General features: G+C 45.1%; 1 protein-coding gene across 4 annotated transcripts in view; it reads left to right on the plus strand.

Moving 5' to 3' along the window:
• Positions 1-1,108: 1,108 nt before the first annotated feature.
• LOC139757629 (uncharacterized) overlaps positions 1,109-23,226 on the plus strand; it is a 529,494-nt gene continuing 507,376 nt past the window's right edge. For 3 of the 4 annotated variants that reach the window (XM_071678288.1, XM_071678290.1, XM_071678292.1), the window contains exons 1-2: positions 1,109-1,247; positions 7,781-8,034. The gene's annotated coding sequence lies outside the window, so the exon portion shown is untranslated. The remainder of the gene's footprint in view (positions 1,248-7,780; positions 8,035-23,226) is intronic. The other variant, XM_071678289.1, reaches the window with a different exon arrangement.

Consider the following 23,226-nt stretch of genomic DNA (forward strand, 5'->3'; position numbering starts at 1 on the left):
GGACAGTAGGAAGTTTGGTACGAGACATTTCTTACGTCAGGTTTGCACTTTGGAGTGAAGTAAGGGTAACTAAACAAACTTCATTCCAATGAATGTCCATTTTCTTTTTATTATCGGCAGTCAATATATATATATATATATATATATATATATATATATATATATATATGTATTTTTTTTTTTTTTTTTTTTTGCTTTGTCGCTGTCTCCCGCGTTTGCGAGGTAGCGCAAGGAAACATATATATATATATATATATATATATATATATATATATATATATATATATATATATATATATATATATATATATATATGTATATATTGAATGTTGCCGTGATAAATACGTAGTAGTTTTTATATTCTTGTTTGTTATCTTCGTAATTGTAGTTATTAGTGTTATTGTCACAGTCAACATTATTTCAAGCATCGTATGTTATTGTTGTGGAGTCTATACTTATTCCACTGTTTTGTTATTATCCTTATTATTTCTGACGTTGAGTTATCAAGTATTATTTTCTTTATATAACAACGTTATGATACGTACTGACGAAGACTAATTAGTATTGTAACATGTTTCCACGAGCTGAAGGTTGTGTTGCTTATGTAAAAATAGGAAGAACCTCTCCATTCATTGTCCATCTAACTTGGGAGGAGGATTATATATCAACCCTTAGCAATGTCGGTGTGAGTGGCGTAGACAGTGACACAAAATGATATATATCTTTTCTGTTGTTACTTGTAACTTGAAATGGCGAATATATATATATATATATATATATATATATATATATATATATATATATATATATATATATATATATATATATATATACTTTTGTAAGAGATTGACATTTAAGATTAGGTGGGTACTGAGAAGTCGCCATCAAAATAATGCCACTATTGTAATGCAATAATACATCGCGATTGATTATTTCTAAAATACGCCGAACAAGGAAGGAGATTCCTTAGTGCCATATTTCCAGCGAAACCAGTTGCGGGTCCTAAGAAGTGAACGTCCTTGAGATGAAGGAAAATAAAAGTCGTCGGCAACTGCACCTGACAAACTGCCGGAGACCCGGTCAGTCAGATTCCCCCGCGTCAGTGACGCTTGTGTGGTGGTCGTGGGAGGGTGTTCGCCGGCGCAACTGGATACTCGTGTGCGTGTGTGGAAAAGCGTGTTGAAACTTGTTACTTAGAGAAGTGGATTTTCGTTTTATATTTGTAGATAATGAAACAGTTTGTGCCTGTAAGTAATATTTTAAACTTCCTGACTCTCATTGACATTTTTATACATATTTTGTATGTAAATTGGTGTGTATATTAGAAATATTGGTAGCCTCCTGATGCGTGTTTAGACCTACACAACTAGGATAAGACGTCAGAGGTGGTTCTTACGATGCAGAACCCGACTACTTATCTCGTCTGGACTCGAGTCATGACCACTGTACGTAATGGATGGTGAATGACGCCTCTGTTTCACTAAATACCGCGTCGTACGTTCATATTTTTTTTTTCATTTGTTAATTGCATATGAAATGTCATACCACCCATGATGGCACAGATTTATGATTGCCACATAAATTTTCTGTCCAAAGAGGTTTGGAAAAAATATCTTTAATAAGTCTGTTGAAACGATTTTAACGAGTTATAGAAAGGAAGACGTGGTATGTGAGGTAAAGCAGACCCCAATTCAGCGAGAAAAGCGCACGTGGGTGTTGACTGTGTTCACCAATGCTGGTGTAGTGAACAGAGAATACAATCATTTTCGGGAATGACATGGAGAATTGTGTTTTATTGTACGGTATATAGAGTAAGGCAATACGGGATGCATACGGGATGCTTATGTATATGACCTGACTCAACCATACCTCCGATACAGTGTCATGTACACCGAGTTCTTAATTCATTTATTACATCGCTAGGGTACCTACCCGGATATGAAGAGACAGCGATCATGCAAAGCCTTACTGTCTGTGTCATGCTATATCACTGAGGCTTGAAAGAAGGATTCGTCACATGTGTGTGTGGATGCTGCTGATGTCACTCCCGTACGAATATATGCTACTTTGCGTAGCAAGTGGTTGTGTGGTTTTAACATGCGTAGTTAGTCCCTCTTCTTGCTTGTATCATCGACTTAAAAATCTGTGAGCATTTGAGCCTGACTCTCCCATGGGAGGGAGACTATGGGAACTGCCCCTCATCTTGGGTTTTCCTAAGGAGTAAACAAAACACGTGTATGGTTCTCACTTCTTCAGGTCCCTCATGTCCTGCAGATGGGTTAGGACCTCACGGGCGCCGTTCGAGTACCAGTGTTGAAAATGGTATCTCGAGGCCAGACGATAAATAACAGATCGACTGGTCATGACTGAGTTTATCTGCTGGACTACAGTAGTAGTCTCGTAGACATGAGAGCAGTGGGTAGATGTAGCCAGGAACCTCCTTCGATCGTTAGTTTCAGGGAAGCTACATGAATGTTAGATGTAGGTGCGAATGATCAGTAATGATGCGTGATAGGTTTTACTTTTATTTTTTTATTTGTTTTTGTAAGAGTTCGCCTCACGAGCAAGGATACGTTTCACACACACACACACACACACACACACACACACACACACACACACACACACATTGGTATGGGATGAGCCATCTCAGGTTTGGTCGGGTCCACAATGGTCAGTTATTGAAGTATGGACCAGGCTGAGGTTAGCCGTGCGGGTTGTTGAAGTCGTATGAAGGAATGATATTACTTTGAAATGTTATATCAGAGTTTGTAGACTGAGTTGAATGGAATAGCATGAGATTATTTAAGGTATAAAAGATACATATGAGGATGATGGGGTGTAATGGTGAAGTAAAGATGCAGAATGATTCGTCCAGTAAGTTGTCATATATATATATATATATATATATATATATATATATATATATATATATATATATATATATAGATAGATAGATAGATAGATAGATAGATATAGGTATGTTTGTACTTTATCGCCGTCTCCCGCGTTAGCGAGGTAGCGGAAGGAAACAGAGGAAAGAATGGCCCAACCCACCCACCTACTCATGCATATACATAAACGCCAATACACGCACATATACTTACCTATACATTTCAACGTATACATACATATACATACACAGACATATACATATATACACATGTACATATTCATACTTGCTGCCTTCATCCATTCTTGTCGCCACCACGCCACACATGAAATCCCCCCCCCCCCATAGTAGCGCTAGGAAAAGACAACAAAGGCCACATTCGTTCACACTCAGTCTCTAGCTGTCATGTGCAATACACCAAAACCACAGCTCTAGCCACGGACGAAAGTCCACATCAAGGCCGGGCCTTAATTGAAATATAGAGAGATTAAGAAACGGGAAAAGAAAGAACAAGGGAAAGTATTTACGAGTTTTTGATAAAATGAAATACCCTGTAATTTGCTCAAGGAATGTGGTGGTCATTTGACCATGGACTGGGAGGGAGGAGGGGTTGAGTTAGTTGGACCAGAGTGAGCCGTGGTGTCTCCTTGCAAGCATATCAAATTCGCCCATTTTTTAGTACCGGTAGCGACAGCAATCATGCAGTTTGAACAGGTCGCTATTGTGTGGTTTTAAAGTACACCAAGTGATTTATTCTCGTATTGAAAACGACATGAATCGGTGAAGGCTTGGCATATCGGCTTGCCTGTTGCAATAATTGTATTTTCTCTTATCTATGTTGTGTTGTGTGAAGAAGTCATTCTAGGTGTGAATCAATGACGCATTACTCACGTATTCCTGGCACTCATGTGATCTCATGGTATATCTTAATCATTCATGAATATTGAAGTGTATGTTGGTGGGAACATTTATGTGTTGGGATGACCCCAGACACGATACTGGTGTAATACAAAGCAAAACTCAAAGCTACAACTACTATCAACTTGCACTACTCCGGTAGAACCAGTTAATTTGCGCTTTCACAACCAAGAGTCAGAATAACATGGAAAGAACACCGCCAAAACTACCAGTTAACGAAAGGTTTTAAAGTGATGCTTCATTCACGTATCATCACGGTCACAGTTTTGATGTAACTTTATAAAGTTTCTAACCCGAACCAGCAACGTTGGGTGGAGGGTAGGAGGGCATTGATGTAACTTTTATAAAGTTTCTAACCTGAACCAGCAACGTTGGGTGGAGGGTAGGAGGGCATTGATGTAACTTTTATAAAGTTTCTAACCCGAACCAGCAACGTTAGGTGGAGGGTAGGAGGGCATTGATGTATACCGCTTGGCATTAGATTCTGACATTTATTTACGACCACAAGAATAGTCTTGTGTTTTCAGTTTTGTTTCTTATTGTAAAATGTTCTGATCTATATTTCTTAAGATCCTTAGTAAGTGTGATAGTCAGACCTTTCAGTGTGAGCGTTAATGGTGTTTAACACTATCGCTGAGAGTGATAACTACAACATGACTCTCCTCTTTGAACGGTTCCTTCCATATAATTAACGTGTAACTCGGAACACACATGTGAGCCTTGGAATTATTTTTAAGAGCTCCTGTGAATGGCTTTGAGGCCCATGACGAAGACGTGGTTTAGGTCTGGTTGAGGGTGAGACGCCTTTTAGCACGAGGGGAAGCGTCGTCTGTCTCAGCTCACACGAGAACTAGTCTGAGGGGGAAATATCGTATATTACCTTTGTTTACACCTCGCAAAGATGGCGTCGGTTCTGTGTTGACGTGGTCGGCCATGTTATAACTAATGGCTTGTGGTGCTGTTGTCGCCTGTTGGGTCAATAGACATTCGGGAAATATCTATCGACGGACTTTCTGGAATTTCTGTTTCGGATAAGAGATAACCATGAATATGATTGTAATAACCATGTATAAGAGAGGCAGACGTTCCCTTTATAGTATGCTTGGGTCATGTACCTTGGTACTCAGAAGAAAGAGGAGTTCCTTTAAGGAAGATGTTACGGAAGAAACACAATCTCGGGAGTTCGATTGATCCCAGGTGATTGAATAAAGAAGCCCCTGTTCTTCCAGTAAATTTGAACCTCTTATCTTAGCAGTAGCAGCTTTGTGATAGCTTTACAGTGAAGCTTTGTTACAGACGAGGGGGGCCTTTGTTGCGTGGTGGTCGTTAGGTAGAACAGGCGCTATGTTGTTAGGGAGTGAAGTTGACTCTGTATCGCATCTTAAACAGACACGTACGTCGAGACGGGGAGTTCATGATCTGTGAGAGTTTCCTTGTGTGTGACGACTTGGCTCAGAGAGTGTTTATATGACACTTACTTTGTACACGTATGATAGAAGTGTCACGATCAGTATTAACGCTAGCGGTACCTGTTTTAGTGTTCAAATGTTGCCATCGTGTGTTTTCTTTGTATTCTCTCCTTTATACTTGCTTCTTGTCCATTTAAGTTCGTATAATTCTGTACTCACATTTGTTGGGCACCTGTGATGTTAACAGACCCACGTCATAACGTGAGGCACGGCAAGTAAAGTGATTAGATATAAACTAACTTTGTAGATTTTATGAGAATTGAGTCTTGTGGTCGGTAGACATATGGCCGGTGAGTGACACTGGACCGTTGAATGGGGTTAGTACCACATGGTCTTGTGTTGACAGGAAAGGTTTACATCAAGCTCTTGGGACCACGGTGGCACTATCTACGACCCTTCTTCACGAGATGACCTTTTTTTTGTGTGTATGGCGACACGACCTTTTGACCTTGGGCCCTCACGCCGTCGTACTTAAGTATCGAACCATCTCTCTTCATTGATCTTGAGACCATACTGCCAGTCAGACCATAGTAGACCAAGGTGGGCTACGCCACTGAGTTTGTAGACTTAAAAAGTCCCAAGGAAGGAAAGACCACACCTTGCTGAGGAAGACCACTTGATGAAGACCAGGGACCACGCTGCAGAGGAGGAACGCACGGTAGAGAACATAATATAGGACCTGGAATCACCGTAGCCACTATGGAAGGGAAAGCTTATAAGCGCTGCTAAGATATAGCCATACCCGATGATATAGCATGGACCCGCGAAACCATGATATATCGTGTTCATTGTGGGGGAGGGATAGTATTGACGGTGGTGCAAGACGGGATATTGCTGGAGAAGGGAAGTACAACATTGCGCTCCTGACGTAGACTGTGACTAGAGGGCTTTGTGCGGAAGGCCTCGCCTCTAACCAGAGGGCCCGTGCCGTAGGGTTCATAACACAGGCACATTTCCGGTAGTTTTTTTGACGACTACTAGACTCTTAGTTTTGACAGTTACCAGACTGGTGGTTTAAGTCCATGCCACTGTCTCATTTATTTCTTTCTGGAATACTTCTTTGTTTCCATGACCATTACCGGAGCTCCCAGACCACTACCACTGTTTCCATGACCATTACCGCAGCTTCCAGACCACTACCACTGTTTCCATGACCATTACCGCAGCTTCCAGACCACTACCACTGTTTCCATGACCATTACCGCAGCTCCCAGACCACTACCACTGTTTCCATGACCATTACCGCAGCTTCCAGACCACTACCACTGTTTCCATGACCATTACCGCAGCTTCCAGACCACTACCACTGTTTCCATGACCATTACCGCAGCTTCCAGACCACTACCACTGTTTCCATGACCATTACCGCAGCCTCCAGACCACTACCACTGTTTCCATGACCATTGCCGGAGCTCCCAGACCACTACCACTGTCCCGTGACCGTTACCACAACTTCCAGACCACTACCGCACCCTTCCCAGAGTAGACCGACCGCACTGAAACCGGCTCTAACCGCACCGCTGGACAGACCAGCCAGCGACGTCAGACCTGACCGCAACGCCCCTGATCATATTACGAGGTTGGGTACTGTGTTGTCGACCAGCCCACCCTTCCTGTGTGTGTGTGTGTGTGTGTGTGTGTGTGTGTGTGTGTGTGTGTGTGTGTGATTAGGTTATCTGATGCCTCATTCGTTGCGACACAGAGTGTTGTGTATATTTCCACTCGTCTGTGTTAGAAAGGTAATTACAATCAGGATTAATCTGCGGAGCAAATGCTAAGGAGCTTCATGAATTGGTCAGGAATGCGAAGTGGAAGTGGAATTGTGCGAAATGTCGAAAGAAAACGAGAGATACATGAACCCAATATGACTGGTATATTGTGGGAATAAGACCCCAAATTAACGGTGAAGATATACTCTGTGGTAGTATGAGCTGCCTGGGTATGTTTAGTATGTGGTGGGATATAGTTAGGATAGGGAGAAGTATACGTCGTATTTTTTTTTTCAGTTGTTGAAGACTAAAAGTTGCCCCGTTGTTCATGAACTATGAGAATTAAGATATGATTGTGATCCAAGTGACCTTAAGTTCAAAGATATGGGTAGGACTTGTGTTATACACCATTACTCTTCACGAATATATATATATATATATATATATATATATATATATATATATATATATATATATATATATATATATATATATATATATATATATATATATATATATATATATATATATATATATATGTGTGTGTGTGTGTGTGTGTGTGTGTGTGTGTGTGTGTGTGTGTGTGTGTGTGTGTGTGCATATATATATAAATATCCTATGATTCCACAGGGAAAATGAAACACGATAAGTTCCCAAGTGCACTTTCGTGTAATAATCACATTATCAGGGAAATATAACAGTCAGTTGATATACAACATGTGATATATATAAATACATATATTCAAATTATGGTGTTGGAAATATGAGAGTATTTATTTTCCTTTTTCCAGCCAAGTGATTATATCGTAAAAGCAATGTGAAATAACGGTGCTGCCTCCTCTAGATCACAAACTGTGTATAAGAAACAGCAGTGCTCACGGTATAGAACAACCTGTACATAAGTGGTAAATATTAAGGATGATTTGTTGATCAACAAAGTACCACCCCTAGTGGCAGTAGGAGGCCATGGACGATCAGTGAGTTACTAACTGTACGTGGGTCCTGGACAACGTCGCGTCGCCAGCTACGGATTTCCTGTTATCAGGTATGTATGTACTCCCTCTCCCCGTACTCCGTTTTCCATGTGTTGTTGACGTAGTGTGTCCATTGTGCTTTGAGAATCCGGTGCACCAAACCTCTGACGTCATACATTGTGTGGATTGTAATGTTTGGTATAATTGCTGTGTTGTGATTACCTCTATGTACACTACACACAAAGATTTGTTTTTACTCGTGGTGCTCCTGTATCTTTCCAAGTACTTGAAAGTAAGTGAAACTGTTTTTAAATCCAATGAAAATAGGGTGCGGGTTGGCGCTAAAGGTCACGTGTGATTGCTGGCATTTTTGTAAGATTTTATTTCATGTCGTCGGAACATATTCTTAAAGTAAACTGTCCTTTTACATTTCTTTTTCGGTATTTTATCGGCACGTTTTTACAGTTATCGTACATTTACGTCTTGAAAGTTATCGTGCCGAGCATTTTTTTTTTTTAAACGTTGTGGAACGCGTCTTCATAACGGTTTGCTAAATTGTAAAAGATGTTATTTGGTGTCTCATTCAGACGAGAGAGAAGCGGCCATGAAAAAATAGATTTTGAAAGCAGGTGAAAATGTGAACCAAATTTTGTTAGAAATACAAAAGCAATTTATTTTTTATGACAGTTTGTTAAGGGATGAAACGCTCTATTATTATTATTATTATTATTATTATTATTATTATTATTATTATTATAATAATCATTATTATATTATTATTATTATTATTATTATTATTATTATTATTATTATTATTATTTGAAGGGCGTGAAGAAAATTTATTATTTTTTCATAGAAAACAAATGATGAAAAAATTATGCACAAAGGTGAAACTGATTTATTATTATTATTATTATTGTTATTCTTATTATTGTTATAGGGGATAGGGGAGAAAGAATACTTCCCACGTATTCCCTGCGTGTCGTAGAAGGCGACTAAAAGGGAAGGGAGCGGGAGGCTGGAAATCCTCCCCTCTCTTTTTTTTTTTTTTTTTTTTTAATTTTCCAAAAGAAGGAACAGAGAAGAGGTCCAGGTGAGGATATTCCCTCAAAGGCCCAGTCCTCTGTTCTTAACGCTACCTCGCTATCGCGGGAAATAGCGAATAGTATGAAAAAAAAAAATTATTATTATTATTGATGATGATGATACTTTCCTTAAAACTGCTTAATTGTATATGGTTATTGGTCATCATTGAGGTCAGAGGTAGGGGCACTGGGGTAACTTTCTACAGAGCCCTACGGCGCCGATAACCCGATAAGAGAGCAAGATAGTGCTAATGGCCGGTGTAATCCTCCCGCCCTCACCCATCTCCCTGCCTCACCCATCTCCCTGCCTCACCCATCTCCCTGGCTCACCCATCTCCCTGCCTCACCCATCTCCCTGGCTCACCCATCTCCCTGGCTCACCCATCTCCCTGCCTCACCCATCTCCCTGCCTCACCCATCTCCCTGCCTCACCCGTCTCCCTGCCTCGCCCATCTCCCTGCCTCACCCTCCTCCCACCCTCACCCATCTCCCTGGCTCACCGGGGAAGTAGTCTGTCTGTAGTCATCGTAAAGGAGGATATGTTCTGGGATAACTACGCCATTAGAGTTGAACTTGTGGTATAAACACGGAAGGCGAATTAATTGCGCTTCTGTATAGCAAAAGCAGTCAACTTTATATATATATATATGTTTCTATATGTATATATATATATATATATATATTATATGTGTGTGTGTGTGTGTGTGTGTGTGTGTGTGTGTGTGTGTGTGTACGTCACAATTTAAATGCTCGGTGGCAGATAGTGATATATGGAGGTGGTGTTGAAAGTGGGGTGGGGTAGGTCGCTTAATCTGCAATTAGCGTCGGGTCTTCAGCATTTAGCCACAGAAAACGAGATTAGCCTCGCCCGAGGAGGGAGGGACGTGCTTAACCCTGTACTTCATGTCCGTTGAAAATGGCATGTTACCTTTATATATATATATATATATATATATATATATATATATATATATATATATATATATATATATATATATATATATATATATTCCTGTGAGTCCACGGGGAAAATGAAACACGAAAAGTTCCCAAGTGCACTTTCGTGTAATAATCACATCATGATATATATATATATATATATATATATATATATATATATATATATATATATATATATATATATATATATATACTATGGGGATTATGAAGGTACTTGTCTGAGTGGTTTGGGTGTTCGCATTGAACCCCCTGTGAACACGATGGTACGACCTTTGAACGCGAGGGTACGACCCTTTCAGAACGACTTAACGACGACGCGTGCTGGAGTGGGCTAGTAAGATCCTTGAGAACGAAGGCGCCAGCCACTCCAGGGAATAATGACCCGATGCACGACCTGACCCACCCTCACGGGTCAGATGGAAGGTCAAGTCAATGTACCCAAGGGTTGTGAATCGTCTTGCTCTGGTGGGATAACACTGTCTGTGATGCTGATGTTTTCTCCCCCAGTGTTGGCAATGATGTCCCTTTTTTATATTTTCCCCTGAATTTGTGGTCTTGTTGTCTTCATGTTGATAGCTTATGTTTGCGTGGTATTTTGTGTTTATGTTGTTAACTTACTTTGATCAGATGTGGTTTTATAGTGGTGAGTGTGTGTGTGTGTAGTATTTTGTTTCTTACTGTTGCTCTGCAGTGGTAATGGTCAATTTTGATTGGTCATGTGTGTCTTTATTATTGTTATATTTTTGTGTTGTTTTGTGTTTCAATGGATGATTTGTGATGGTCGTAGTATAGGGTATGTTTGTGGTAGTGTAGGATTTTATCGACTACGGAAATTATTTCTTCCCTGGTTATTATGACTCTGTTTTAACTGAAGTTACGAATCTTAACAGGTGGTAATTTGTGATGGTATGCTGTGATAATGGGGTACGGTTTATGCATACTTAATGGTCTTTTTACTATTTTGGAATTGTTTAAATTGGCATGGCAGTTATAACTCGTTACTCGTGTGATATTTGAAATAGCAATGTGACCTCCACTTTGTGTGTGTGTGTGTGTGTGTGTGTGGTTTTAGAAGTTTTATCATAGCGTCATCTGATTAATGAGATTTTAAGGAGTTAGATGGAAATGGTGTGGAATAGTTAGATGAGTTAGGTTGTTTGGGGTCTTGTTTCATAGTGTGACGCCTGGAGTTGAGATGAATTTGGGTAAGGGTGATTGTTAGATGCCCTCTTTACCTATCCCGTACCATGGTATTGAAAAATGGAGAATATCATGATAGATGGGTAGATGTGAGATAGATAGACAATGTTGTAGTTAAGTGAGGGGAATGATGGAAGTTATGTGAGAGAATTTAATTGTGTAGTTGTAGTTAAGCAGGTAATTAAGCTTAATGACGTAGCTAGTTAAGTCCAGATAAGCTGCTAGTTATGGCTAGTTAAGCAGGCTATGTCTTCGAGGTTTGTGGAGTGAGTGAGAGTCATCGGACGAGTACAGTAAGAGTCATCAGACGAGTACAGTGAGTAGGAGTCATGAGGCGAGTACAGTGAGTAAGAGTCATCAGGCTAAGTACAGTAAGTCATGAGACGAGTACAGTGAGTAAGAGTCATGAGGCGAGTAGAGTGAGTAAGGGTCAACAAGCAGGCCCATATAGTGTCGGGCAGCAGGACCATGCATGGTGAGTCAGGCAGGGAGAGTGGGTCATGAACGGTTGAGTAACATCACTGACTCATCGTTGTCATCAACACTGGTGTTGCTGGTCATCCCTGGTGTCAGTGGTAATGTGTCCCTCACAGCCCGGGGGGCAGGAATGATCACACACACACACACACACACACACACACACACACACACACACACACACACACACACATTTGTGTAGATCTCTCTCTCTCTCTCTCTCTCTCTCTCTCTCTCTCTCTCTCTCTCTCTCTCTCTCTCTCTCTCTCTCTCTCTTCGATGGCATCTTGCATGAACTTCCTCCCCCACAACCCGGCAAGTTCAGCATATAAAAGCCCTCGTATCCTGGGGGGGAGAGAGAGAGAGAGAGAGAGAGAGAGAGAGAGAGAGAGAGAGAGAGAGAGAGAGAGAGAGAGAGAGAATGGGATAGATTTACGATCCTGTTGTGTTAGTATATCGTCCGAACACCTTATAATCTGTTTGGCTCGGAATGCTGCAGGTGTATACCCCTCCTACTGTATATATATTACAATCCACTGATTCTTCCTGTCTTGTGGGTGTAGAACTCCCTCCAGCACTCGAAGATTCTAAATCCTTTTATGTGTGATCCAGTCCCTTCATCACGGTGTTTATAGAGGTTCTCGTCTCTCGATGGTTGAGGGTTTTGTGTCGTGTTAGTCACTTTGAAGGTGGGACTGGCTGGCTGGTACGTGTGTGAAGGTGACTACCAAACTTTGGTGGTTGTTCTTGAACATGACTGGTGACCAAATTGGTTGTTTGGGTAAAACGGCTGAAGACGTTGCCGGAGGTGTGTGTGTGTGTGTGTGTGTGTGTGTGTGTGTGTGTGTGTGTGTGTGTGTGTGTTTGTTCTTTATAAGACTTCATGTAGGAGGGAGACAGGATAGGAAAGCTGACTGGTGTAGGAGGAGTAGCGGGATGGGGTGTGAGGGTAGAAGTGTTGGTAGGATTGGGCAAGCTTAGAGGGGGTAGGTGGGGGGGGGGGTTGAGGTAGGTAGGTCCGGGAGGAGGAGGAGGTGAGGGAGGAGGGGGTGTGTGGTCGTATCATACCTGGACGGATGATGTGTTCACGACCCGCCAGTTCAGACCTGGATCAGTGTGTTCATGTTGTCTCGTTGTACCTGTGAACTGACTCTCTCTCTCTCTCTCTCTCTCTCTCTCTCTCTCTCTCTCTCTCTCTCTCTCTCTCTCTCTCTCTCTCTCTCTCTCTGTATGCTTTATTGAACGTAATGTTTCCATTGTGCGGGTCAATTCTGCTGGAGCTGAGGGACACGGGTGTAGACTTACGATGGTGCCCACCCAGCGGGAGGCATCTGAGGGGAATGGTATACTTTCCCCTCACAGTGAACGTCCTGGGCTGACTCCCTCCCTTCTTCCCTCCCCCTCCCTCCCTCCCTCCTCGACGCACGTCGTGGTAACCTGAAGCGAGCACCAACAGTCTGGTTGATCAGAGGACCACCCAGAATCGCCGGGTTGTGGCACATCCCCCTCTAAGGAGCGAGTGTTGTGGTGGTGGTGTGGTAGGGGGGTGGCGTGGCGAGCGATCATTGAAACGTATCCCGGAAAAGACGGTCGGTGTTAAGACGAGGTAAACTTGCAGTGTGTAGAGGCTGGAGCGTTCGCCGTACGAGCGCAGTAAACCCATCAGTTGCTGTGGAATCCCGAACACTGCTGACGTCCCCCCATCCTCTAGTGTTGTGTTTCCTGTGTTACTTGTGAAGTATTGCTTCATGTGTTTCATGTTGAACGATTCACTGTACTTCAGGAAGAGCGAGTCGGGCGTCCTGGCCTTTGTCAGCGTGTGGGTCATGCGCCGGGCGCCCCAGTTCTGCAATATCATTTCCTGCAAAAGATTTTGCATGACTCTGCTCATGATACGTCTTGTGTAAACTGGCCTGGAGTTGGTAGTGATGATACATTATTTGTTATCACATATTGATTGTCTCCGTGTTAGGCGTTGTTAAGTATGCTGGCGATGGTTCTGCCTATAAGCACATTGAGCTGTATAGTGTATAATTAACGCCTAATGACCTCCTGAGAGAACTATATAGGCCTGTTAACAAGAAGAACTTAATGGTTCATTCCGCGTTGTCACGTCCAAGCGACTCTTGTACCTGAACCTGGCCCGGATCACAGTCACTGTATTCAATCTTGAGATCGTAGCTTGACGCTGTGTCGTCATTTTACCTTAACCAGTGTGCCATTTCTCTGTACGTGCTCCGTCACGCCTGTGAGGCGTGCCTGGAGTTGTAGGTGTTGTTATTTCTTCGGTGCCTCACGTCAATTTCACATGCTGTACACATATGTCTGGAAGTCTTGTGCAAGTCATCATGTCGCAATCAGGTATTCTGTGGGTCGTTCCATTTACGTCAGGTGCGTCTCCTACCTGTTTTATTTTGACTTCATTACAGTACACAACTTGGCTTGTCCTTCGCATATCATACGATGGTTTCGGAGGTCTTATTAAAGATTTTAACGCTAGATTGAAACTGGCACCAGATTATCAGTATTGCAGTTTGACAACTCGATATTTTCAAATGCTTCTCGTCTCATTGTGTTCTGGTTCACGTCTGATTTTACTCCTTCACCTGTATCACACTCGTGAAGTATCAGGCCAGACTCACGATGGTGTCAGAGGCGCCTTTTGCCACTCTGTGTATCGACAAGGAGGGAGGGAGTGTATCGAGAAGGCTAACATGGATGTGTTGCCCTTTGTGGTATTTCCATCTCCTCCCTCATGCCAGGAGCTTAATTACTCAACTCCATCTCTGCGCCCCGTCCGTTTAGGTTGAATTATTTGTGCGCCATCTCTTTATACGCCGCCTGCGTTGTCAGGAATATGTTAACGCCATCGCCATCACGTCAGTAATGTGTTAACGCCATTCCCGTTAAGTCTGGATTATATTCCCGCCACCTCCTCCCTTGCCCCTGAGACACACCAAGATGAGTGATGCGTTCCGGACAGTAAACGAGTGGAACAAAACAAACGTTGGCACCCCAGGCTGTTTACGCGGTACCGCAGCGCCGTTGTTGTGATGCGGGCGATATCGGTACTAGTAAGAAACGGTTCCCCTGGGTTGCCTACTTTTTCGAAGCGATAAGATGTGCTTCGTAGCCTTTGTGATGCATAGTAGCTGGTTCTAAACCACTGTGTATGTATACGTCGCTGACGTAGACGATATGTCTGACGAGGTTTAACATCACATGTGCAGCCGTCTGTCTCTCTCTCTCTCTTCCTCCCCCTGACGTTGGACGTAAACAAACCCGCGTGAGGGGATCCACACCGGGAGGGTTTTATGTGAGCATGTTTAACACTTAGGGAAGGAGGAGGAGGAGGAGGAGGGTTGGTGCTGAGGAACACCTGGGTGAGGAAGAGGGACTGTGTTGAGGAACCCTTAGAGGAGAGAGAGAGGGGAGTGATCAGAACCCTTATGTGACGAGGAGGGAGGGAGGAGGAGGAAGGTATCCGGTCCTACACAGGCTTCCTCTCACCATCAGTACTGGCCTCATGATGGACTTCGCTCCACGGAATTCGATCCTCAATTGCTCGTCGGCTTCTGGTGACAGAAGCCATTGCATAGTATCCGGACTTCCATCGTCCTGGTGTGCTGTGTGTGTACACACACACACTGCACCAGACATGACCTGTGAAAGCATGTGATTCTTAAAGAATATTCATGTCAGGGTTCGCTTCCTCTTGCCTGATCATGCTTGCTGTCCAGTCTTCCATTATCTCCCGTGGTTTACGTAGGCATAATGTGGTGAACTTCACCTCATGTGTGTAGAACCCTTACCGTCTACTGAACATCTGTCGAATCGCACTTGATTTTTCACTGTCATATATATATAGGATCGTTTAAAGTCTTCATGTCTGTGTATCTGTCTATCCGTCTGTCTCTTCATATCTGTCTATCTGTCTATCCGTCTGTCTCTTCATATCTGTCTATCTGTCTATCCGTCTGTCTCTTCATATCTGTCTATCCGTCTATCTATCCCTCAGGTTAGCGTCATTGTCTTTTCATCCTGAAGCTGGGCTGGTGCTCGCTTGCTGGTGTAGTGTGCCTCGCTACATGGTACACTCTGAGGAGAATGAAATAGTTCCTCTGGAGGTTATATTCACTACTTTCTCGTATGTTGTGATGGTGGTGGAGAGTCTGTTGTGTTGGATGTAGACGGCGTATCCCGCGTGTATGCAGTACTTAGATCTACAATGGGCATGATTTGCATAATTGTCAGTGTGTCTTAACTGAAGTGGCATGTTATCGTGTGGCGGTGATGTGAATACATACCCCCTGGCTCGTCATGTGTTGTTGGGAGGGGATTACTTAAGGAACCAACGTCTTCTGTGTAAGGGAAAGGTCGATTTATGGATGGTTATAGAACGCCTCAAGGTTGATGGAGAGCGAACGCTAGACTATGGTCGTGGCCAGACAGGTCAGTTCGACCTCTGTCTCCGGCCTTGAGTGGTGGCTTGATGATGGTAGTGCGGGAAGTACGCCCAGTGTACAGTACGCGAGTACAAATGGTGGCAACACTGAGGTACATCTGGTGGCAACACTGAAGTATACATGTGGTGGCAACGCTGCAGTACGTGTGCTGGCAACACCGTAGTTACTGATGGCAACACTGCTACTTAATGCACGCTGCGCGCTTGCGTCAAGCAATTATTATTCAAACGTCATCACGGGTAATCTTGCTTGTGATAAGCAACACACACACACACACACACACACACACACACACACACACACACACGGAATAATAAGATTGAGACCATGGTTAATACAGATAGCAAACATGAATTTAAGAAGTTGTGTTATAGTGATGTTCAAGGGATGGGGCCCCACGAGTGTCAATTTCCCATATCTCGTACAGTGGAAATAGGTGGCTCTCTCTCTCTCTCTCTCTCTCTCTCTCTCTCTCTCTCTCTCTCTCTCTCTCTCTCTCTCTCTCTCTCTCTCTCTCTCACACACACACACACACACACACACACACACACACACCAAAAATTTATTCATCCAGAGATAGGTTTGAGGACTGTCTCCCGGGGGCTGCGGTCAACGCCCCATTTTCAGAAACAAAACTCCGCCACATATTGTGTAGCGCGTATGTGGCAAGCAGGGTTGTAATAACCGCCCTACTGCCCCCTCGGCGTGCGGCACACATTCCAGTGCAGTAGACTTCGTCTCGACGTAACATAAGCACAGGAGTTTATTCTCTCGAGATATTATTCCTCTTCTAATTTGAGTCTGAGGATAGCAGAATTGGCTAGAAATTATCGTAGTTTTGGAACAGGTAAGTTTGTTATCATATTGTTATTATTTACGGATAATCGTAGCTTAAGAGCAGGTAAGTTTGTTGTCATATTATTTACGGATAATCGTAGCTTAAGAGCAGGTAAATTATCATTGTTATCATCTACGGATAATCGTAGTTTAGGACCAGGTAAGTTTATCATATTGTTATTATTTACGGATAATCGTAGTTTAAGAACAGGTAAGTTTGTTATCTTATTTACTCGGTAGCGATAACATTGCGTGAGGCACTATGGACCAGAGATAAGCTTGGGAAGAGACGAGGTTGTGTGGAGGTGGTGACGTTCCCGCGCGCGGGGCCCGGCGACCGGCCTCCCTCCTGCCGGATGGTCAGAATGGCGACTGTACGCCAGAGAGGGAGAGAGAGAGAGAGAGAGAGAGAGAGAGAGAGAGAGAGAGAGAGAGAGAGAGAGAGTACGCCACTTTACAGTCACAGACGCTGCGTTACCGCGTGTCCTTGCCCGGGGCGGCCGCTACGACCCGGCTGAAGCACACGTGTGTGACGCGCTCAGGGGCCCGTCACCCATGCTGGTCATGTCTTGACCGTTCTCATGCCTCGCTTACCCCTATCCCCCCCCCCTCTCTCTCTCTCTCTCTCTCTCTCTCTCTCTCTCTCTCTCTCTCTCTGTAGGTCCCTGTTATTACGCACTTGCCGGCCCTGTTCAGCGCCTCTCACGATTGCTGAACATTCCATTATTCCTTCTTTCCTCTCCTCCTCTCCTTCCTTCCATTGTCATCCATGTGTTCTCCTCTTTCTCTCTCCGTCTGTTGCCTTCCTCCGCCGCTGTGTTTTCCGGAGATTGCGTACGCTCGCCCCTCCTCCGCCGCCCGCCGCTGGTTCCCCCCTCCGCTACACTGACCCGGTACGTCACACAGAACACTGATTATAACCCCCCTTGAACCTCCGCCTCTCGCGGGACTCTCCTCCACCCACCGCGCCTCTGGAGCCTGACCGCCGTAAAAACTGGTTCTCCCCCGGAGCCTGGCAACGGAGATCGTCGTCCTCCGTTGTACCGGGGGGGAGGGAGGGTGCGTGATTGCTCGATTGTGTGGGGGAGGAGGAGGAGGAGGAGGTGGTGGTGGTGATGATCAGGCCGTTTTGGTTGGTGGTTGTGGTTGTGGTGTTTGAGGAGGGGAGCATGAGGAGGAGAAGGATGACCGGGAGAACCGACGATATTTGTGCGTGTTGCTTGTTAACCAAGTGTGCGTGAAGTCGCCGGGGCGTCTCATCCCTGCGTGCCAGGTCAATGAAGGACCCCCCGATGGTCTTCTGACGATGGTCTGTGTGGGAGGACGAAACGTCCCCGTTTTGTAGAGACAGTGACGCGACTGCGAGGTACGTGGCTGTTGTGTGGTTGGGGGTCGTGGTGTGGCAAGTGCCAGTAGTGAGGGTTGTAGGTGGTGATGCTGGTAGGTTGGGGAAGATGATGTAGCGACGTTCGTATCGCAGGTGGGAAGTGGGTACTGGTGATTACGATCTTGAGTGCCTGATGGATGACGACGACCCAGGCCCTGTAGGGTAGAGGTGGGTAATTGATGGTTATTGGCCTGTGATTGATGATGGAGGTTGGGGGTGGGGGTTAGGGGGGAGATTAACGCGTCGATACACCTGTGCAGACGATTACCTGTAATTTATCCCAGGGTGTGTGTGTGTGTGTGTGTGTGTGTGTGTGTGTGTGTGTGTCATGATCGACTAGGTCTGCGGAGTAGTGCTGGTGTAGCGGGGCGAGTGCTTGTCATGTAGACCTTATGACCAGTTTGTAAATGTTACATTTTTTTCCCCCGAGGTTTTGCGAATTGTTGCGTGGCTCTTTTTCGTTGTTGTCATGTAGCATCATCATATGTATTTCTTCATGCATGTTTCAGACGTTAATATCTCCTCATTTTTGGAATGTTATGTGTTCCTTTCAATCCTTGTGTCATGTACTTTGGCATTTGGTTTATGTCGACGCGCGCGCGCGCGCGCGTGTGTGTGTGTGTGTGTGTGTGTGTGTGTGTGTGTGTGTATGTGTGTGTGTGTGTGTGACTACTACATGTATATTACATCGAGAGAGTTTTACACTTGTGTTGCCCCGTATCTTAACCTTGTGTTGATTTTTAATGGTAGAATATCATTATGACGCTTGTGGCTGTGAAGGAAGGGGACCTGATTTAAGACCAGATACGAATTAGAATCATATTTTTGTTTTTGTTTTGTAATACATTAACTTTCCAGTGTTGTTCATGTTTTTCCAACTTCCGTGCGGGGAATTTTACATCTGTTTTTTTTCTCTCTGCCTTATCTTCACCCTTGTTGTCCTCCAAACGAGTTTTGTATCTGTTTTTGTATCTCTGGTTTTGACCTTTGAAAGATAACCGTGCTATCTCCACTCCCATGCTGACTCGTAGTGACAACTTGACGTGTAGAATTTCCTTTCGATCTTCGATTCTGGTCCGAGGAACAGGAGATTAGACGAGAACGAATATGATGTCGTAGGTTCCAGACCTCACAAGGCCAGGCCTGGAACGCAAGAAAAGTTCTTAAGAAAGTTTGAGAAGGAAAGAGAGGCTAGGAAAGATGATTAAAGAATATGGGGTGCACTGAGTGATATTGTTACTCATCCCGTGTCCACTGGTCGAGGTGGATCTTAATCCCTGTGAACACTTTTCGGTATGAGAGGAGTGCCTTACCTTGCATCCTCGTGCCTCCTGGAGAAGCTGTACCTCAGCCATGTCTTGGGAGTGGGCCGGCTCCGCGCCCCAAACGTGTACGTAAAACACTTTTCCTGTGCAGCCATCAGGGCTTGGTGAGGTCTGAGTCTCAGAACCCCAGGCGATAAGCTGACGAATCGTTCGTACCTGTGATACTGCACCAGCCACGGTCGTGGGGTGGGTGTGTGTGTGTGTGTGTGTGGGGAGGGAGGGATTCATCCATCCCCTCCCCCTGGCGAAGGATTTGAACACCGTATGACAGACGATGTGCGGTCGTCTAGGCCGGTGCGAGCGAGCGCCCCCGAAGGCTGCGAGCAGGTCGTGTTATCATTCGGCAATTCGTTGCTGGAGTCTGTGAATTGATGGTCCCTGTCATGGCGTTTATAGCGGCCATAACCTGTCCGGGTTATCCCTCCCACCTGGGACCGAAGGGTGGCTGTTAGGTCCACCTCTAATCCCCCCTCCCCTTGGGCCTGGCTGCAACCACCCGTTTTCCGTCACACTCTTGTCGTTGGCAACTGGCAAGTCGGCTTCATGTCTTAAAAAGTGTCGGGTTGAACAGGAATTTTCGTTGATAGCATCTTTGGCTCAGCCTCATAGATTGTGTAATGTTCCGGGGAAATGAATGCTTGGACACAGGAATTTATAGGTAGGATATTCTCCTCTTCAGGTTGTTATAATCTCGCCGGTTGTAGTGGTTTGTTGTAGATGGGGTTTGTCAAGGATTGATATGAAAATGTGTTTATCTCTCCCTTCCCTCCACCCCAACTCCAAAGGAGCTGAGCAAGCAGGAAAGTGTTACATATCGCCACATTAAATGTTTTATGTCCGTGTGCTACAACAAAGTTATTACTGGACGTTTAAATTTTTCTATTTTGCTATTAAATGTCTGAATTTGACATTTACATTTTAGTTTTGAACGTGCGTTTAAGTGTTTGTGTGGAACGTTTATGCATATGGTCATACTAAGCGTTTAAATGCCCCTGATGTACGCTATTTTTAGGTACTTACTGTACATTTGTGTTTGTGTATCCCTTTTGAACGTGTGAATGTTCGTATCGGACGTTTACGTCCTTAGTGAACGTTTAAATGCCAGCAGGATGCAGACACGTCTGTATTGTACGTTCAAATGTTGTACTGTGTTTGATGGACGTCTTAGGTCTTTTCCTGATCATTTGCTTTGCTGTATTGCGATTACTGAATTTGCTGAGGATTGGAACATGCCATCCAGGATGTGGTGTTTACCTAAGCTTGCGGGTTGCGACCTCCCAGCAGCTTGGGTGATGAAAGTTGGAACATGATTAAGACCTCAGACCCCAGCTGTAGGGGTAGAAGACCTCCGAGACCATCTTGAGGTAATACGTAAGGTAAGGCGAGGTCCCAGACCCAGCTGTGAGGGTAGAAGACTCCCGAAAGCACTATCAGTGATTGTGGCGCACCTCTATCAGCAGACTGTGGCCCACCACCACCAGCAGTGACTGTGGCCCACCGGCAGCAGCAGTGACTGTGGCCCTCCACTCACCATCAGCAGTGACTGTATCCCACCAGCAGCAGCAGTGACTGTGGCCCTCCACCCACCCGCAGCAGTCTCTGGCTGCCCTGGTGTTCCCTGTTCAGTCAGGTTCTCGGGTTTCGAGACGGTTGTAAAAATGAATGTTCTTTATTTGTGGGGTTACGAAAGATGTTCTTCCCACCGCGGGGTTAAGTAGAGGTCGCAATGAGAGAGAGAGAGAGGAGGTGGCGGTGGTGGTAGTGCCTCCCACGACGGAGGCTGTGGTGGCACTACCAGCGGTGTTGGTAGTGGAGGCCAGGTAGGGTGAGGGGTGGCAGGAGGAGTGAGTGAGTGGGTGGGTGGGTGTGGCATAGTGTGAGCGGCTGGTGGTTGTGGTGAGGCTGTGAATGACGATAGGAATGTGGCCCCTCCCTCCCTCCCTCCCTGTGTCATGGACCCCATACAGTCGGTGTTGTATGCTTCTGCGGTGTCCCTGGTGTTGTGTGTGGTAGGTTAGTATGGCTGTGTTGGTGGTGGTGGTGGCAGAAGGGTTTGTAGTGGTGTCAGAGAAGATGGTGTTGGCAGGCGTGGTGATCGTGTGTTGGTCGCGGTGGTGGCAGAGTGGCCGGCGCACCTGACCCGTCCGTATCAAAACACACCTTGTAAACCTCCTTGTTAGTCTGGTGGTCAGTGTAGCGGCCCGAGGGGGTTGGAAGGTGCAGAGGTTTTGCCTCTCTTTTGGCACAATATTTACTCTCTCTCTCTCTCTCTCTCTCTCTCTCTCTCTCTCTCTCTCTCTCTCTCTCTCTCTCTCTCTCTCTCTCTCTCCCTTATGCGTGCGTGTGTGCGTGCGCCGCCAGCAGCCCCGTCCAGTTCAGATGGAATTTAACAAGGTTCACCTTGACCAGTCTGTCATGTTTCTCTCTCTCTCTGCTGACGGCTGGTGTTCGTAAGGCCCCGTTCACCCCCTCGCTGGTCTGGCTTACGCCTTCCCGAGCCACGATGGTGTATGGTAGCGCCTCTCCTCAAACAACTTTACGTACATGATTATAATCTCATCTAGTGTTGATCGCCAAGTATTCTCCAGGTACTCACCAGGTGTTTATAGGGGAATCGTATATCTTGACTAATTTTAGGAACACGTAAATCGGAGGCTTGGAAATATTATCATTACCTTCAGAGACGGGAATGTCAAGTGCATATTAGGATCGTGATCCTCTATCCACTTTTAGTTCGATGCGAGTCTGTGTACGATTGGGTTTCGCAGTGTTTGACGTGAGTGGAATATACCACCCCATTGAGCACAACGGTACAGACCTTGAGCCCGACGGTACGACCCATGTTGCAAGACGGTGTTACGACCGCTGTGTGTGTGATGACCTGACCTTTTACCGTTCCCAAGGGTCGTACCATCGTGCTCAAGGGTCGTACCTTCGTGTTCAAGTGTATGTTCGTGCTCAAGGGTCGTACCTTCGTGTTCAATTGTACCTTCCTGCTCAAGGGTCGTACCTTCGTGTTCAAGTGTACCTTCGTGCTCGAGGGTCGTACCTTCCTGTTCAAGGGTCGTCCCGTCTTGCTCAAAGGAACAGATATTTCATATCTTGCTTCGTGCCAACTTTTGTTGTATTGAAGCCGACGACCTCCACACATATGACTGAGCCACAGATCACAGCGTCTCCTCCCTCCTCCTGCCTACACCATGGCAGTATTCCTCTCCCTTCTACCTCCATCATTGGACTCCTCCTCCTCCTCTTCCTTTTCCTCCCTTCGCACCAGTCTACCCTCAACCCTGTGCACATCTCCAGCACTCCACCCGCCACAATCCTCGACCCTCCTCCGTAATGTGTCGCACCCTCGCCTCCTGATCCCCAGGATGGCCCCCCCCCCCATCCCCAGGAGGTCCTCTACACTCTATACTTTGAACTCCATAGGACGCACTTGGGGGGGGGGGGTAATTATCAGTCGGCCCCTCATCCACAATTCTCCCCCCCCCCCCCCCCCGCCTCGTCTCACATGCTTGCCTCA

This window comes from Panulirus ornatus, chromosome 27 (genome assembly GCF_036320965.1).
Source record: "Panulirus ornatus isolate Po-2019 chromosome 27, ASM3632096v1, whole genome shotgun sequence".
Classification (NCBI taxonomy): Eukaryota; Metazoa; Arthropoda; class Malacostraca; order Decapoda; family Palinuridae; genus Panulirus; species Panulirus ornatus.